The sequence below is a fragment of the Pseudophryne corroboree genome, chromosome 5, assembly GCF_028390025.1.
Source record: "Pseudophryne corroboree isolate aPseCor3 chromosome 5, aPseCor3.hap2, whole genome shotgun sequence".
Lineage (NCBI taxonomy): Eukaryota > Metazoa > Chordata > Amphibia > Anura > Myobatrachidae > Pseudophryne > Pseudophryne corroboree.
The window spans coordinates 599,615,069-599,634,957 of NC_086448.1; the positions used below are offsets into that span (position 1 = coordinate 599,615,069).

The following is a 19,889-nucleotide window of genomic DNA, read 5'->3' on the forward strand; positions in this document are numbered from 1 at the left end:
TCCAACAAGTTTGGTTCTCAGACTCGTACTGGAGGAGTCTCAGGTAATAGAGTCTATTCCTAATAGCCACTTATTGGGTCTCTACACAAACTTACCTTAGACCTCCTATGGGGGGTAAGGGTTGGACAGGTCTAGAGTGACCGGGTCCGAGACTTGGGAATTTTATATCAACAGAGGTTGTCTCCATATAATGAATGTAGATGTTGACAATGACTAGGCTGTCAATCCGTTCTAGAGAGAAGGCATTACTGATGACAATTCAGAAATTGATACACATATCCCTACTCTTCAGGAGAAAAGGGGTTCTTTTGGAATCTTTTGTTTGTTTTTTGTCATGCCCACAGATGGTCACACTCAACATGGGTGGATTGTGATTCCAGAAATCCAACCTCATACCAATTCAAAGGATTTCATTTCCAGGTCTCATCTTCGACAGTACAATTGAGGGTAGTCCTATTAGGGACAGACAGAGACTGGTGACTCAGGTACTACAGGCACAGACTGGTTCTCTACACGTCGGTGTACATCTATTCGGCGTTTGGGATTAGAGGATCCTCACACCGGATGCCTGTCTCAGACGTTGGAGTGCCGTCCTCGAAGAAAGACGGACATCACGAGAGAACAGTCTACCCATAAACATTCTAGAGCGGAGTGCAGTTACAATACAACTTCTCTTAACCGAAGACCTAGGAATGGGCCCACATGTGTAGATGTACATGGACAATGTCTCAATGATATTGTGCATAAACCGTCAAGAAGGGGCAAGATAACATTGAAAGTAGCCACAAAGATCTTGTTGTGGACAGAAAAGCGCAACATCGTCCTTTCGGTGTAGTTCATTCCAAGACTGGAAAACTGAGAAGCAAATTATCTCAGTCGACAGGACATGCATCCGGGAGAGTGGTGCCTACACCCACGGATTTTCAACATGGTGGTGAGGAGATGTGGTCTACCTCAAGTCGACCTTATGGCGTCTCGGCAAAACCATCAGCTGCCCAGATATGTGTCCAGGACAAGAGATCCAGCAGAAGAAGGAGTGGACGCATTAACACTTCCTTGGTGTTACAGGAGGGTTTACATTTTTCCACCTTTCCCTTTCATACTCAGGGTTCTGAAACGTTTGAAACGAGAGCTACTGTGGGCGATTCTAATCGCACCAGATTAGCCCCGCAGGAGTGGGTACTCAGATCTGCGTGGGTTACTAGCGGAAGATCCTTGGCAGTTACTTCAGAGAGAGGACCGACTATCTCAGGGACCGTTCCAACACCCAGACCTGAACAGGCTGCGTTTAACGGCGTGGCTATTGAAACCTCGGATCTTAGGGAACAGAGGGATACTAAGAACGGCAATTCCTACGATGGTTGCCGCTAGGAAGCCGGTCACTGCCATGCACTACTTCGGGATTTGGAAGAGGTACAGGGACTGGTGTCAAGAACGTGGGTGGAATTCGACGAACTTCCACTTATCCTGACTTCTACTCTTCCTTCAGGCTGCTCTGGAGGTAGGACTGAGGCTGGGCTCTCTGAAGGTTCAAATTTCAGCTCCATCCTATTTCAGCAGCGGTTAGCATCCTTGCCAGAGGTTCAAACCTTTTTTTTTTTTTTTTACAGGGGGTTCTGAGGATACAACCCCCTTTTCGTCATCTTACTGCACCATGGGTCTTAAATTTGGTGTTGGAATCTCTGAGATCACCAACTTTTGAGCCGTTAGCAAGAACAGACCTGACATCTCTCTCTTGCAAGGTCACATTATTGCTTGCCTTGGCTTCGGTCAGGCGGGTTTCTGGGTTGGGAGCCTTATCGTGTAAGAGTCTCTTTTTAAAATTTTCATGGAGAGGGCGGAACTCCGTACAAGAGCAGATTTCCCTTCTAAGGTTGTTTCGGGGTTTTCCTGTAAACCAGCCAATTGTGGTCCCATCTTTCCAGGGTCTCGCAGATGGGGACATGTCCTTGGATGTTATCCGAGCTTTACGGGTATACGTACAAGTTACGTCGTCTTTTGTTTGTTCTTTATGATGGGCCTAAGCAGGGTTGGCCAACATCTAGGCAGTCTTTGTCTAGATGGATTAGACTTGCCATTCGGCAAGCTCATATTTCCTGTGGCAAACAGGAAGTTCAGACGGGTGCTCATACCACCCGATCAGTGGGTGCTTCATGGGCGGCTGCCAGAGGTACTTCTACTACTCAACTCTACAGAGCGGTGAAGTGGCCTTCAGCCCACACTTTCGCGAAATTTAGCAAGTTTAATACCTTCGCGTCCGAGGACTCTAAGTTCGGACGTTTAGGTTTGCAGGCCACTGACAGCACTCCCTCCCCCTGGGGGTTAACTTTGGGACGTCCCCTACTGTATAGGACTCCAGTGTCCCCTAGTGGATGAAAGAAAAGAGGATTTTGGTACTTACCGATAAATCCATTTCTCTGAATCCTCTAGGGGACACTGGACGCCTGTCTCGGTGCTGTCAACCTGCTGCGTTCACAGTTCTTGTTCAAACAGTTCGTACAAACGGTGTTAATTTTTCGGTTACGAGTTTCTTGGATGCTGTTTAATATGTTGTACGGTTCGGTTCCTCGCCATGTGCTATAGTATCATGTCCTATTCTCTCAGTCAAATTTTCCAAACTGAGGGAGGAGGGATGTGAATGGGGAGGAGCCGTCTGTGCAGACAATGCTAATTTTAGATTGTGCCACACCTCCGGTTGCAAGCTTCACACCCCTATTGTATAGGACTCCAGTGTCCCCTAGAGGATTCAGATAAATTGATTTATCGGTAAGTACCAAAATCCTCTTTTTTTGTTTTGTTTTTTAAATGTAAATAAAAAAAAATGGTAGAAAGCATTTTTTTCAGCAAAATAAGTGCTCTCATTAAATTTAGGTTACATAAAAATGGGTATAAGTATACACTTGGATCATTATAGGAGACTTAAAAAAAAAAAAAATAACCCCCCCCCAAAAAAAAACAGACCAATTACTTCCACTCGCAATTCTAAAAACACTTGTCTTGCTCATGAAGCACCCCAGTATACCGGTCCCATACCTTGTATCCCAATAGCCATCATTTTTCACTATTTACCCCAAAAATGATTGTCATTATTGGCCAATTAAAAAATTCTAAGTGCCTTATTACACATTCAGTGGGTGTCCCAGGGGTTTGGAACCAAATCCTGACATTGTTAACTTGAATAGGGATTTTCCCAAAGTTATCACCTGCTCAGAGTTGGTGAATTGAAATTTGCAGTAAAATTACTGTGAAACAGTTTTCGCAGACAATTGAATAGGTGCATTTCACCATTCACGGAACATTCATGTTTTTTTTTAACCAGGCAAATGCTTTTTTTTTTTAAATTTGTCCTTTAAAGTATAAAATCCAAAATGCTTCATGCAACATGCAGTCTAGCAGATGAGATATATGATTGGTTACTGGAAGTATGTGGGTGTTTCATGTATAGGCAATGTGTTGATTTATTTTCAAAGCATGCAAGTGACACAATCTAGTATTCCTCAGCAGCCGGAAATATAAATGTAGGTCACATATGCTGTATAGTGTATTGCAGGCGATGATCATAAATTAAGAATATTTGTGTAACAAAAATGTTGCAGAGATTGATCACAATAGTAATAGAGTAATGGTATTTTTAATGCCTAAAGGTTAAAGGCATAGAATACTCAATACTTCATTAATAGGATTTTAATACCTACCGGTAAATCCTTTTCTCCTAGTTCGTAGAGGATGCTGGGGACTCCAAAAGGACCATGGGGTATAGACGGGATCCGCAGGAGACATGGGCACACTATAAGACTTTGAATGGGTGTGAACTGGCTCCTCCCTCTATGCTCCTCCTCCAGACCTCAGTTATAGGAACTGTGCCCAGGGAGACGGACATTTCGAGGAAAAGGATTTTTGTTAAACTAAGGGTGAGAGACATACCAGCTCACACCATAACACACCGTACAACTGGATTACCAGGAATACCAGATAACAGTATGAACGAAAGACAGCAACAAGCTGAACATAACCGATACACAACCTTCGTGTAACCGAAAACAACTAACAATACAACTGCAAGTAACAGTCCGCACTGGTATGGGTGCCCAGCATCCTCTACGGACTAGGAGAAAAGGATTTACCGGTAGGTATTAAAATCCTATTTTCTCTTACGTCCTAGAGGATGCTGGGGACTCCAAAAGGAGGGGTCTATACCAAAGCTCCAGACCGGGCGGGAGAGTGCGGACGACTCTGCAGCACCGATTGAGCAAACATGAGGTCCTCATCAGCCAGGGTATCAAACTTGTAGAACTTAGCAAAAGTGTTTGAACCCGACCACGTAGCTGCTCGGCAAAGTTGAAGTGCCGAGACCCCTCGGGCAGCCGCCCAAGATGAGCCCACCTTCCTGGTAGAATGGGCCTTCACTGACTTCGGCAATGGCAATCCAGCCATAGAATGAGCGTGCTGAATCGTATTACAAATCCAGCGTGCAATAGTCTGCTCGGAAGCAGGATTTCCAATCTTGTTGGAAGCATACAGGACAAACAGAGCCTCCGTTTTCCTAACAAGAGCCGTTCTGGCGACATAAATTTTCAAAGCTCTTACGACATTGAGAGATTTTGGCACCGTCACGGTATCCGTAGCCACAGGCACCACAATAGGTTGATTTATGTGAAACGAAGAAACCACCTTCGGCAGAAATTGTTGACGAGTCCTCAATTCCGCTCTATCCACATGAAAAATCAAATATGGGCTCTTGTGAGACAAAGCCGCCAATTCCGACACCGGTCTGGCGGACGCCAAGGCCAAAAGCATGACCACTTTGCAAAGGTTCAAACCAGGTAGACATAAGAAGGCGTAACACCACGTCAAGATCCCACGGTGCCACGGGTGGCACAAACGGAGGATGGATATGCAGCACTCCCTTCACGAAAGTCTGAACTTCAGGAAGGGCGGCCAATTCTTTTTGAAAGAAAATAGATAAAGCTGATATCTGCACTTTGATGGAACCCAAACGACCCAGCTGAAACTCCTCCGTAGGAGCTTTCTTGGCTTCACACCACGACACATATTTTCTCCAAATACGGTGATAAATGCTTCGTCGTGACCTCCTTTCTAGCCTTAAGGAGAGTGGGGATGACTTCCCCGGGAATACCCTTTCGAGCTAGGATTTGGCGTTCAACTTCCACGCCGTCAAACGCAGCCACGGTAAGTCTTGAAATACGCATGGTCCCTGCAGTAACAGGTCCTCTCTGAGAGAAAGCAGCCAAGGATCTTCTATGAGCAGTTCCTGAAGATCCCGGATACCAGGCCCTCCGCGGCCAATCTGGAACGACGAGTACTGCCGGAACCCTTGTTCGTCTTATGATCCTCAACACTTTTGGAATGAGAGGAAGTGGAGGGAACACATATACCGACTGAAACACCCAAGGAGTTACCAGGGCGTCCACTGGCTTGGGGGTCCCTTGACCTGGAACAATACCTCGGAAGTTTCTTGTTGAGGCGAGACGCCATCATGTCTATTTGAGGAATTCCCCAACTCCTTGTCACTTCTGCAAATACCTCTTGATGAAGAGCCCACTCTCCTGGATGGAGATAGTGTCTGCTGAGGAAGTCTGCTTCCCAGTTGTCCACGCCCGGAAGAAGACTGCTGACAGAGCGCTCACGTGCTTTTCCGCCCAGTGGAGAACTCTTGTGGCCTCCGCCATCGCCGCTCTTTGTTCGCCCTGGCAGTTTACGCACGCCACCGCTGTTACGTTGTCCGACTGAATCAGGACAGGTAGACCATGAAGAAGAAGGTGTTCCGCTTGCAGAAGGCCGTTGTAAATGGCTCTCAACTCCAGAACATTTATGTGGAGACAAGTTTCCTGGCTTGACCATTTTCCCTGGAAACTTCTTCTTTGTGTGACTGCTCCCCAGCCTCGGAGACTTGCATCCGTGGTCAGCAGGACCCAATCCTGGATCCCGAACCTGCGTCCCTCTAGAAGGTGAGAACTTTGCAGCTACCACAGGAGAGATATTCTGGTCCTGGAAGATAGACTTATTTTCCGGTGCATGTGCAGGTGAGGCCCGGACCATTTGTCCAGCAGGTCCCACTGAAACACCCGGGCATGAAACCTGCCAAACGGAATGGCTTCGTAAGCCGCAACCATCTTCCCTAGCACTCGAGTGCATTGATGAATCGACACTCTTGCTGGTTTCAGAATCTCATTGACCATGCATTGGATTTCCAGAGCTTTTTCCGCTGGAAGAAACAAACACTCTCTGCAGTTCCGTGTCCAGGATCATGCCCAAGAAAGGCAACTGAGTTGTCGGAATCAACTGAGACTTTGGCAAATTTAGAATCCAACCATGATGTTGCAGAACCGTCAGGGAGAGTTCCACATTTCTTAGCAACTGGTCTTTTGATCTCGCCTTTATCAGGAGATCGTCCAAGTATGGGATAATTGTGACACCCTGCTTGCGTAGGAGTACCATCATTTCCGCCATCACTTTGGTGAAGACCCTCGGGGCCGTGGAAAGACCAAACGGCAACGTCTGAAATTGGTAATGCTGCACCGCAAACCTCAGGAAAGCTTGGGCATCTTTTATGTCGACTGACGCCATAAAATCCCCCCCTTCTAGACTGGAGATCACTGCTCGAAGAGATTCCATCTTGAACTTGAAAGTTTTTAAATACAGATTGAGGGATTTTAGGTTCAGGATCGGTCTGACCGAGCCGTTCGGCTTTGGCACGACAAAGAGGCTCGAATAAAACCCTTCTCCCCATTGGGACGGGGGTATCGGGACAATGACACTGTTGACACAGCTTTTGTATCGCAGCACTCACTACTTCCCTTTCTGGGATCGAAACTGGCACGGCTGGTTTGAAAAATCGTGGGGGGGGGGGGGCGCGCACCTCCTGAAACTCCAGTTTGTACTCTTGGGACACTATGTCTAACACCCAAGGATCTAGGCCCGAGTCAAACCAGACTTGACTGAAGAGTCGGAGACGCGCCCCCACTGGCACGGACTCCCATAGGGGAGCCCAAGCGTCATGCGGTGGACTTGGCAGAGGCCGGGGAGGACTTTTGGTTCTGGGAGCCTGACACAGCAGGCGACCTTTTTCCCCTTCCTCTACCTTTTGAAGCACGGAAGGACGAGCCTCTTCTTTTGTATTAGGCCGAAAGGACTGCATCTGGTAATGGGGTGCCTTTTTCTGTTGTGCTGGAACATAAGGTAGAAAAGATGACTTACCCGCTGTAGCGGTAGACACCAGGTCAGCAAGGCCGTCACCAAACAAGACACTACCTTTATATGGGAGGGCTTCCATAGCTTTAGTCGGCATCCGCATTCCATTGATGAATCCACAGCGCTCTCCTGGCCGAGACTGCCATGGCATTGGCCCTTGATCCCAAGAGGCCAATATCCCTTGCCGCATCCTTTAGGTAAGCTGTAGCGTCCCTGATATAACAGAGAGTCAAAAGAATGTTATCCCTATCCAGGGTATTTATGTCAGATGCCAAATTATCAGCCCACTTAGCACTACTCACATATGCCGACGCCATGGCAGGTCTGAGGAGTGCACCCGTAGTGACATAAATGGCCTTTAATGTTTCCTGCTTACGATCCGCAGGGTCCTTGAGGGCAGCAGTGTCGGGAGACGGAAGCGCCACCTTCTTGGACAGCCGGGACAGAGCTTTGTCCACATTGGGAGATGACTCCCACTTTTCCCTGTCGTAAGAGGGGAAAGGATATGCCATAAAAATTCTCTTGGGAATCTGCCACCATTTATCAGGCGATTCCCAAGCCTTTTCACAAAGAGCGTTCAGTTCATGAGAGGGGGGAAACGTCACCTCAGGCTTCTTTCCCTTATACAAACAAACCCTCGTATCAGGAACAGCAGGTACTTCAGAAATATGCAAAACATCTTTAATAGCCACAATCATGTACTGAAAACTCTTAACCACTTTTGGATGTAAACTGGCCTCACTATAGTCGACACTGGAGTCAGAGTCCGTGTCGGTATCCGTAACAGCTATCTGGGTAAATGAACGCTTTTGTGACCCTGAGGGGACCTGTACCTGGGACAAAGCGTCCTCCATGGATTTTCTCCACGTTTGTGTCTGAGAATCAGATTTATCCAGCCTTTTAGACAATAAAGCCACATTTGCATTCAATGTACTCAACATATTCACCGACAGAGTCACTCCCAAGTCCTTCTCACCGCCCCCAGTAACTTCCTCCGGGGAGGAGAACTCAGCCTCAGACATGTCGACACACCGTACCGACACGCACACACTCACACTGGCTATAGGGGACAGACCCACAGGGAAGCCTGTTAGAGAAACACAGAGGGAGTTTACCAGCTCACAACCCAGCACCCATATAATACTGAGAAAGAATATATGATGTCTGCGCTGTTATAGTAGCACCAAATATCCGGGCCAGCGTCTCTGCAAGTCTGTGGAGAAAATGGCGCTTGTAAGCTGTGAGGGCTAAGCCACGCCCCCTCCCGGCGCGCTGTAGTCCCGCTCAATTTTAAATATTTATACTGGCGGGGGCTTATATTTAGTACCTAGGCACTAATAATATAACTTTTTTAGCCAGTCTAACCTTCAGTAACATGCTGCCCAGGGCGCCCCCCTTGCCCCCTATAAGTGCCGTTGGAAGTATGTGTGGGAGCATGGCGCGCAGCGCGACCGCTGCGCTGTACCTCGTCACTGAAGTCTTCTGCCGTCACTGAAGTCTTCTGTTCTTCTATATACTCACCCGGCTTCTTTCTTCTGGCTGCTGTGAGGGGGTTGACGGCGCGGCTCCGGGAACAAGCAGCTAGGCGGACCAAGTGATCGAACCCTCTGGAGCTAATGGTGTCCAGTAGCCTAAGAAGCAGAGCCTTTAACTCAGAAAAAAGTAGGTCTGACTTCTCTCCCCTCACTCCCACGAAGCAGGGAGCCTGTTGCCAGCAGGTCTCCCTGAAAATAAAAAAACCTAACAAAGTCTTTTCAGAGAAACTCAGGAGAGCTTCCCTAGTGTGTGTCCAGTCTCTCTGGGCACAGAATCTAACTTGAGGTCTGGAGGAGGGGCATAGAGGGAGGAGCCAGTTCACACCCATTCAAAGTCTTATAGTGTGCCCATGTCTCCTGCGGATTCCGTCTATACCCCATGGTCCTTTTGGAGTCCCCAGCATCCTCTAGGACGTAAGAGAAAAGCAATATAACAGATAACTTAACATACCTATGCAGTAAATTTAATACCAGTGTAGTAGGGGATTGTTAACAGCCATAAAAGTCTCAGGTAATTTTAGACGACAATATTTTCCAACCAAGATAACAGAAGCTATGTGCTCAGATCATTGTATAGAGAAAGTGTAAGTTGTGTGGACATCTTCAACAAGTGCAAGTACTTAAATTAAGGTCACTGTGCCTAATTCAGACCTGTTCGCTCGCTAGGGTTTTTTTTTTGCAGTCGTGCTTTCGCATAGTCGCCGCCCATAGGGGAGTGTATTTTCGCTTTGCAAGTGTGCGAGCGCTTGTGCAGCCGAGCGGTACAAAAAAGTTTTGTGCAGTTTCTGAGTAGGTCTGAACTTAAAGCAAGAGAAAAAAAAGAGGTTTGTGGGGGTAACAAAAAATGGCGCACTGGATCATTCCCAAAAGGTACACAGGGAAAAGGTAGCAGGTGCACTATCTCACACTAGCTCAACCTGTAGTAACCAGCGGCACTTAGCATATTCCTGGCCAGGGCTATGAGCTTACCCACCGCATCAAGGTAGCCTCTCATTGGGTAAGGGACTTACCCAATGAGAGGCTACCTTGATGCGGTGGGTAAGCTCATAGCCCTGGCCAGGAATATGCTAAGTGCCGCTGGTTACTACAGGTTGAGCTAGTGTGAGATAGTAAAGTGTACAGAGGGAAAAGGTAGCAGGTGCACTAAGTCTCAAGCAGAGTAGCACCTCACTACCTAATTAAGGTGTGCAAATTAGGGCCCTTTTCCCTTTCATTCCCAAAAGGGAAAGAGAGAAATGTCACATATATAAGCCGGCATCAAAAAGGAATGTTAGTAAATTAGTTATTTCTCATAGAGAAGAAGCTTATCTGAATGGTAAGTATAATTTATAGGTCCGGCGGTGCTCCCTGGAGTTACAATAAGTACTAGTGTCAAGAAAAATAAGGGGGAGGGGGATGACAACTCTTTTGTTGGGGCACTCTTGTACGTATTTAAAACTTAACTTTTATTATTGTATCGATAAAATGACTAACACAGACATAACAACATATACCATATAGTGATGGGACACAAACGAAACCAAAAATGTTGGGCACTCTCCTATTGAATATTATGTTATCAACAATTAAATTATTATTATAGCTAGATAATCTGTAAAGTCTTATAAGGGTAGCTATAATAATTTAAGCATATATTTGAAAGAAAGGTTCATGCAGAATTGAATGTTCTCAAGTATATTACTGTTAATGATGTTTGTCCAAAAAGTCATGTAACAGCTTGTAGAAATGTAACTAACTGGGACTAAATGTGATCATTTAACTCTCACAAAAAGGAAAAATTTATGTTTGGATACATATAGGTATACGCAATTCCGGACGAATTGCGCCTTTTTTTCGTCCGTTTTAAGATTCGACTGTACTAGACAGCCGGAACCCTCTACCCGGGACCATGAATTCGACATATGCAATACAAAACGCATTCAACACTCCCCTTGTCAAATAACGGACCAATCGTCGAGTAGTGGGAATCCTGGATTAGACTTCCTGCCGTTTTCAGCCCTTTATATGGGCTTGTTTGCTGCGTGCTCAGCAGCCATTTTGTGAACCTGCAGAGAGGTGTGTGGAGGTGCAGAGCTAGCAAATTGGTTGTTGTTTGCTGTGGTATCGTTTGGACACCCAGCAGGCTTTAATCCAGGACGGACAGGAGGATACCCGTTACCCCGGAGGAGAGTCGTTTTTGGAGCGATTTCTACATTTGTAGGTAAGTACCACATGTGGTCTGGCGTTGCATGTATGTGTTTGTGTAGTGGGGGGGGGGGCATGAGGTGTACATGTTGCATTGCTTTGGGGTGTTTGGGGTATGTATGTGTGTGCAGGTATGTGTATATAGCTCCTGCTTGTATTGCTGCATTTTTTTTTTTTTTGGAGTTTTGTGTTTGGGGTTAGTTTTTCACGTTTTGTTTTTTCCATAAAATGTTTTTTGGGTCATGCTTTTGCATTGGTGTACCTCCAGCATGTGCAGGGATGCTTTTTGGCTTGTTTGGGGTGATTTTAGACCGTGTCGGTATCCACCATGTGGTCGACAGGTGATGTCGTTTGTTTCCAAAACATGTTTTTTGCTCCTACTTTAGCACTGGTTGACCTCCAGCATGTGCAGGGATGCTTTTTGGCTTGTTTGGGGTGATTTTAGACTGTCGGTATCCACCATGTGGTCGACAGGTGATGTTGTTTGTTTCCAAAACATGTTTTTTACTCCTAACTTTAGCACTAGTTGACCTCCAGCATGTGCAGGAATGCTTTTGGGCTTGTTTGGGCTGACTTTCCCTGTGTCGGTATCCGCCATGTGGTCGCCAGGTGATGTAGTTTGTTTCCAAAACATGTTTTTTGCTCCTTTTGTAGCACATGGATGCTTGTACGGGGGTTTTGGCTTGTTTGGCTGTGGTTTTTTTCAAATTTTCAATTTTTTTTTGTTGTGTTTGGTCCTGCTTGAGCACTGGGGTCCCAGCAGCATGACGTGTGGTTGCATGTAATTATGTAATGTGTGTTAAATTTGTAAAAATATTTTTTTTTCTTTTTACAACAGAGATGTCCAGGTACAAGCGGCCCCGATCCCCCCCTTCCCCCTACCCCTCAGAAGAACTTTCCCTGCACAGCAATGAGTAGTGGGAGCCGACCCAGGAGGAGGATACGACCGAACAGGCATCCAGTGACCAGCCGCAGTTGTCAAGGGACCAAAAGGGAGAAGCAAAAGAAAAAGAAAAGGCCTAGAAAGGTAAATACTGACAACACCTGCAGACACAATAGCATCCAACTTGACACACCCTAGTTTGCGCACTGCCATGCACACCTACAGGTATCTTTGCGCACTGCCAGGGATACTGACACTCACAGGTACATACCGATCTTATTAAATGCATGGGGGTTTTTTTATCCCTAAAGGCAAGAAGCCAGCCAGAGGATCAGTCGGAGGAGGAAGCCTCTGGTGAAGACGCAGGACAGAAGAAGCCGCGTGGACCCAGATACACTGAGGCGGAAAACTGTGCCCTAGTGGATGGCGTCGACAGGTCCTACGACGTTCTGTATGGACCAAGGGCACAGCCCACAGCAGCTAAGACCAAGCGAAACATCTGGGATGCCATCGCGACACAAGTCACTGCAGTATCTGGAAACCGCCGGAGCACCAGAAACTGCATGAAGCGGTACAGTGATTGCCGCAGACAGACCAAGAAGAAGATGGGGATTCAGCGCTGACATGAGACAGCTACGGGAGGTGGTCCGGCTCTCAATCTGAAGTGGCTACCCTGGGAGGAAGTTATTAAAAGGCGCATGAACCCTGTCACGGTCCAAGGAGTTCGCGGAGGTGTGGACTCTAGCCATCCTGCTGGCTTTCCAGAGGAGGAAGAACCGCCCGGAAGACGGCGGGAGACAAGCAGTCCAAAAGGAGGCCTGATGGTAAGAATACATTCAGATGAGCTGCACTAATCTTTTTTTTTTCTTTTTTATTTGCTAATGTGTTTGTTCTTTTTCCCCAGACACGCCTGCCCAAAGGACATCACCTGCGCGCAGGACATCGCCAGCGCGCGGACCATCACCAGCAGGCATCGGCAGCAGCGAGCGGACCATCACCTGCGCAGCAAGCATCAGCAGCGTGCAGATCTTCACCTGCGCGCCACACATAGTCAGCGCGCAGAAAGTAACCTGCGCGCCAGACACCATTGGCGACCACACCACCAGCTGGGCGCCAAAGTACATCTCCTGCGCGCAGGCCATCACCAGCTCGTCATCTCTCCAGGAGCTCTGGGACTGTGACCGAAGAGCCTCAACAAAACACTACCCTTGTGGACCCATCACCCGAACTGTTTGAGTCTACAGGGTTAACGAACGAGACTTTTCTTGGGTTTGAAGACAGCCGTGCAGAAGTATCCAGCCAGAACCTTGAAAAGTCTCCAGAATTGAGGACAAGTGAAGCTCCTGGAGCAGCGGCACCACCGGATGAAGAAGGTTTGTATTAATTAATTTATTTATTTATTTTGGGGGGGGGCACCATTTTTGTATAGTTTATTAACTTTGTTTTTTTTTCCTTTTGCAAACAGAGGTGCCACGGACCAGCAGCGGACTTGCGTCGGGGATTGGTTCCTTCTTCAGACCGGATCTCCTACAGAATTCGTCGGACGACGAGGTGGGAGTGTAGCAGCCCGCTGTTTCTACATCCCTGTGTGAGTAAATATCGAATTGTGAGCCTTCAAACAAATGTATAAATGTGTATACTAATTTCTAATTTTCTTTTCAGCTGCACAAATGCAATTAGTGGCAGACGTACAGGAAGGGCAGGATCCCTCAAATGTTCAGAGGGTACACACCCTGGCAGCAGAGATGACTGCCCGCCAGGATACCTACACGAATGTCGTTGAAACCAGACTGGAGGCCATTGAGAAGATAATGGAGAAGATGGCAAACGGTCTGGTTGAAATGCAAAATGCTCATGCCGACAGCACGGCAGAAACGCAAAAGACCAGACGAGAAGATCACAGGGAGACTATGGACATCCTTCACGTTCTGGCCACATCCATCAACCGGCTGGTGGATAACACATCATGCCTGGCACACAGTGTTGACAACATGTCGGAGAGCCAACGACATTCGGCATCCAGCCAACAGATCATCGCAACCACACTGACGATTATGTACAATAAGCTCCCAGAGCCAGCTCATCAACACGCTGGTGAACCACCACATCCGCCATCACAAGCCACACGGACGCCTCCTTCCCTTCCTCCACCACCATCCTGGTATAGACGGTCACAGCTGTACCAAGGATATACAGGGATGTACCCCACCCACCAGATGCCTCCACCACCAACACCGGCCGCATCATCTACACCCGCACGGCCACCGAGGCCAAGTCAACACACTCCCCAGCCGCCCAGGGCATCGACGCCCCATCAGGAGGAAGAGGAGGATCCGGACGGACAACCACCATAAGCCCGGTCGTATTGTTTTATTATTTACTCTTATGTTTCATGTTTCCCTTTCTCCCCCTCCTATTAGTTTTTTTTTCTTCTTAATAATGTTATGTTTGTGTTGGGCTCCCCCACTCTCGACCGGATACTACCAAGGAGCTTTATGTCTAGGCATACATGCACGGGCATGTATGCGGGCGCGTGTGGTAACTGATGAAAGCTCCTTGTGGCTACATGTATGATGGGCCAAAGAGCTATTCTGATACCACTTTTTTTTTTTAAAACAAACTCCTTTTTGTATTGGTGTAAAATAGTCTTTCACTGTTGTGTGAATTTACTATTCACTAGTGTTTGTTTTTGGCTTCTTCATAGGATTTGGTGGAAAATTGAAGTGGACGACGTAGTTCGTGTTGTGCGTACCAAGGTGAGTAAAGCCATGTTTCAATGTATATATTCAAGAAACTTTGGACCGCCTGCCCTTGGGGAACAACACAGTCCAGAAATGGGTCATGCTGGGCTGTGTGGTTCCACAAGTGCAGGCGTGTCAAAGTGCTGACCACTGACACCACTCTGCCACTTTGGAACGCCTGCCCTTGTGGAACAATACAGTCCAGCAATGGGTCATGCAGGGCTGTGTGGTTCCACAAGGGCAGGCGTGTCAAAGTGCTGACCACTGACACCACTCTGCCACTTTGGAACGCCTGCCCTTGTGGAACAACACAGTCCAGCAATGGGTCATGCTGGATTGTGTGGTTCCAGAAATATTCTTGGGAAAGGAATGAACATGACATCATTAGTGTCTTTACTTAATATGGAATTTATTTTTTCACAGATATCTACACAAGAAAAGAATGTAAAGAAGAACAAACACTACTTTTTTTGTTTTATTACATTTTATTTTTTATTCCAAAATAAAAATACAATTATATTTCTTCAATAAATTTTTAAAATGAGAAGTTCTGTGTGTTTTTCTTTAAATTATTAGTAAATAAAATGTAATATATGAGATGCAGTGGTATTGTGTTAGGTCGCCCATGGTACATTTCATCCATGATGATTCAAGCAACTTGGGAAGGATACTCCGCAAGACCTGTGGAAGAGAATAGTATGAGGTTCCAGCTATTGGTAATAGTGTCACCCTTCTATGGAAAAGACAAGGTACAAGCAACACTTTGACACAAGCAGGTTACAGCGGCCTTTGTCCCAAATGGAACCCTCCGGCACTTGAGTAACTACACATCCAAACATTCCCTGACACAGTGTAAGCATTGGTGTATCAAGGCATGATTGGATGTGCAGTTTTGCAAATGCCGGAGGGCTGCACTTTGGACATGCCGGGGTGACTTGGACAGGAGGGAGTTTTGGGCAATACATCTCACCTGAGGGGAGTTGTCTGCTACATGGCGGAGGTTCAGGTCCACATCACAAGTATGTTGTCCATGGTAGAGTTGGATAAACGGGTCCAATATTTGCTGCAACCCAACAACAGGAAAAAACGGGGTAACAGGTCGTCAACAGGACGAAACTTTGAAAACAGGCCTGGGAAGGTGCGTCGACAGTACGTAAAACTCTGAAATACATAAATAAAGGGTTTTTTTTTTAGAATATTACAATCTCAGTTTACACGATAATACAAATGTTACAAGTATACTTACAGGCAGTGGAAAAAAAGCTTTGGATCAATGTCCGTCGGGAATCATCTCCTTCGTCCATACCCACCGGTAGAGCAGAAGAACGGTTCCCGCGTCGGAAAGCACTGCGACGAAGAGTCACCGGCAAACGGTTTGCGACACATATGTTGTGTAAAATACAACATGCATTTACCATGCCACAAACCTTCGCCGGTGAGTACAAAAGAGCACCACCGGAAGTGTCTAAACATCTAAACCGGCTTTTAAGTACACCGAAGGCACGCTCAATTACTTGCCTTGATGCTTTGTGTGTCTCTTGGTAACGTTTTTCTGCTCTACCAACAGGCTTAGACAATGGGGTCAAGAGCCACGATTTGTTGGGATAACCCGCATCGCCTATGGAAATGAAAAAAATGGTGGGTAATATAAAAAAAAATAAAAACAATTAAAATAAATACCTAACAGCCAGCGACCCGTCATGTTTCCTGTTTCGAAATTGTCAAACAGCGATGACTGACTTAGGATGAAGGAGTCGTGAGACGATCCAGGAAATCCCACAAAAATATTCAAAAATTTCATGTTGACATCACAGACCGCCTGTATATTCATGGAATGGAAATGTTTTCGGTTCCGAAAACATTCTTCCGAATTCCGTGGCGGTCTGATCTGCACGTGGGTACAGTCAATCACGCCCAGAACATTGGGAAAATTGTGTTTGGTGAAAAAGCCTAATTTGATCTCACGACATCCGCTGTCCGTATCTGGAAATGTGATGAACTGGATTGTCAATTTGCAGAAAGCCCTAATGACCTGGGTTATACAGCGCGACAGTGTCGACTGTGAAAAACCGCATGTTTGAGACAAAGTAGGCTGGAATGTGCCCGACGCCAAAAAATGTAATGTAGCCAGCAGTTTCTGGAAACCGCTGACAGCGCGATTGGTCCGTGACAGAGGTTCCAGGTCGGCCTCCAACAGAGCCTCGAACTCGCTGAGATTCTCCAGTTCACGCCTAGTGCGATACTGGCGTGGACGTGGAAATGAAACACGCAATACTGACTCACCCAATGCAGACATTTTCTGACCTTGATCCTGATGTTCAGCAGCCCTTTCTTCCTCCATGCTTGCAGCCAGCATGAACATCACAATCTGGTCAGAAAAAGGCTCCATTATTGTAGTCAGTACAAAAATAGGATATAAATGTGTTAAAACGCAGGGGGATTGTCCTAAAAAAACGATTCCACAAGAGAGCTGACTGTAATGGCTGCTCGTCTCCCTGAAGTCTCAAACCCGGGAGTGAGGATAGAGGAGGGGCTTTGCACTAGTGTATCCTGGGTTAAACTGTGGAATCATGGGTACATTTCCCTCCGCAGAGTGAAGAAAAAAAATTATTTTAAAAAATCAATTAAATAATACTTGTGAGTCAAAAAAAGACAAACCAAGTAGATAATTCCTTCAAATATAAATAGATATGCTATTAGCAATCCAAAAAGCAAACAAAAAATACATTTAAAAAAAAATTTTTATTAGATCCCGCCAGCAAAGTGAGGCGGAATGAAATTGACGAAATTGCTGTCGAAAAGCACTGTTGTCGAATCGACATTCTTCAATTGAATACACTTTTGTTGAAAAGCCGCATTTTGACCATTGCAGACATGTCGAATTTTGAAAATGTCGATTTGCAAAAAGTCGAATCTGAAACTGCAGGTATTTTGACGAAAAGTACTGTATTGCATTGACGAATCCAATTCGACATGTTTTTTTGTCGAAAATGTCCAGTTTTTCGACTTTAGCGGCAATTCGACCGCAATTGCATATACCCCATAGATTCCTATTATTGGCCCTTAGGCCTAAGGGCCAATAATAGGAATCTATGTATCCAAACATAAATGATTACATTTAGTCCCAGTTAGTTACATTTCTACAAGCTGTTACTTGACTTTTTGGACACATATCATTAACAGTAATATACTTGAGAACATTCAATACTTACAAGAGTGCCCCAACAAGAGAGAGTTGTCTTTCCCCCCCCTTTTTTTTCTTGACACTAGGTCTGAACTTACTCAGCCGCTGCGATCACTTCAGCCTGTCCGGTCCCGGAATGGACGCCAGACACCCGCCCTGCAAACGCTTGGACACGCCTGCATTTTTCCAACCACTCCCTGAAAACGGTCAGTTGACACCCATAAACGCCTTCTTCCTGTCAATCTTCTTGCGATCGGCTTTGCGAATGGATTCTTCGTTAAATCCATCGCCCAGCACGATCCGCTTTGTACCCGTACGATGCGCCTGCGCATTGCGGTGCATACGCAGTTTTGCAGAGTTTTGACCTGATCGCAGCAAAAAATAGCTAGCGTGCAATCAGGTCGGAATGACCCCCATAGTCAGCTGCTGTAAACACTTCAGCCTGTCCGGGACCAGAACTGACGCCAGGAACCCTGCGTTTTTCCAACAACTCCCAGAAAACAGTCAGTTGACACCCACAAACGTCTTCCTCCTGTCAATCTCCTTGCGAAAGCCTGTGCGAATGGATTCTTCGCACAAACCCATCGCTGAGCGGCGATCTGCTTTGTACTCGTGCGACGCACCTGCACATTGTGGTGCATACGCAGTGTAGACCGGCGACTATGCGAACACAGGACTGCAAAGAACCCCTAGCGAGCGAACGAACAGGTCTGAATTAGATCCATTGTCTCCTCACACACTGGGCAGTATCATGCCACCAATAAAGAAAAATGTGTGTCGGAACCAGTGGTTCTGGTGTGTGCACAGAACAGATCACAAACAAAAGCACCCGGAGCCAGTATACGCTTACCGATTTACCATTTTTTGTTAAATGCGTATTATGCTCTCCTTGCATTAATACGTTACACTGTGGGGATTTCCCTGGAACACTTTACATTAATTCTAGAACAGAAAGCTGTGTAATTATTTCTCAACAGCATCTGGCATATTTTATTTCACTTATCTTTATTAACTATATTACTTGTTACAAGTTACACTACCAGGATTTTCATGGTACACTTGACTAATTGTATAAATAAAAGCTGTGTAATTATTACACACAGGTACAGGATACAATTTATTTTGAAAGCACAGCTGCACTCATCATAATTATCTATACTACCTTCTAGAAGGACCCTCCTTGATACCCTTTATTGGTAAACTTCCACATTGAATTGACCTCTTCATAAGATGGAATAGAGAGACCCTAAAAAGCAGATCCAACCCCTTGTTTCTTTCTGTCAAGGTTGGATACTTCCTTGCACTCTCACTCTCCTGTTCACTGCTGCACAGTACAAAGGGTTGACGAAGCAACACAAAAGTAGAAACAGGGAAGATATCCACACAACCCTGACACCATCTCTCTACTACACACACTGCAATTATCTGTGCACATATCCTCTGAAATCTCGCTTGGAAAATATTGTCATCTGAAGTTTCTGGTGACATTAATGGCTAACAATCACTTGCTACACTGGTGCTGAATTTACTACATATTACATCTTATTTATAAGGTACCACAGGTGTTTTGCAGCGGCAGACATTAGAACAATACAGGGTACACAGAACTTGACATTACAGTAACTGAAAAACTAAAACAGAGCACAGGTAACAGCAACACAATTCTCAGTACACACTACAGCTGGGATGTAAGGCAGCAAAGGAGTAGTCGGCATACTACAAGGGGCAGGCAGCCACTGCAAGAGAAACAGTAACGAGCGAGAGGAGACGCAGGTATAGAAATTCGCTACATAGGAGAGAGCTGTAATTGATTTGTGAGAGAAGAGGGTTGTAAGAAACGGAGGGAAGAGGGCCCTGCTCACAATATGTACATTGATATTATTTCTGCTATAATTACATGAAGTATAGTGTTTTCTATGCTTTCAACCTGTAGCCATTAAATCTAAGTACAGGTATTAGTATAGTGATTTTTATATACAACTTGTTTGTTTCAACATTCTGCTGACGAATAATAGACTGTCACGCTTATATGATTTGAAACACTCACATTTCCACAAATCAATGAAATATCTCACCCGCTACACTGCCTGTTACATGAAGTGGTTTGGGTTCTATGCTTTCAGCCTTTAGAAGTCTAATATCATTGCACC

General features: G+C 45.9%; 1 protein-coding gene and 1 long non-coding RNA gene across 2 annotated transcripts in view; both read right to left on the reverse strand.

Moving 5' to 3' along the window:
• The window catches only part of RNMT (RNA guanine-7 methyltransferase), a 182,654-nt gene that overhangs the window by 29,541 nt on the left and 133,224 nt on the right, over positions 1–19,889 (reverse strand). The gene's annotated exons all lie outside the window — the stretch shown is intronic.
• On the reverse strand, positions 15,109–16,167 carry LOC134929251 (uncharacterized). Its single transcript, XR_010178416.1, has 3 exons — positions 15,802–16,167; positions 15,526–15,716; positions 15,109–15,236 (listed from the first exon to the last, which is right to left on the reverse strand). It is a non-coding gene; the product is annotated as an uncharacterized LOC134929251 (long non-coding RNA).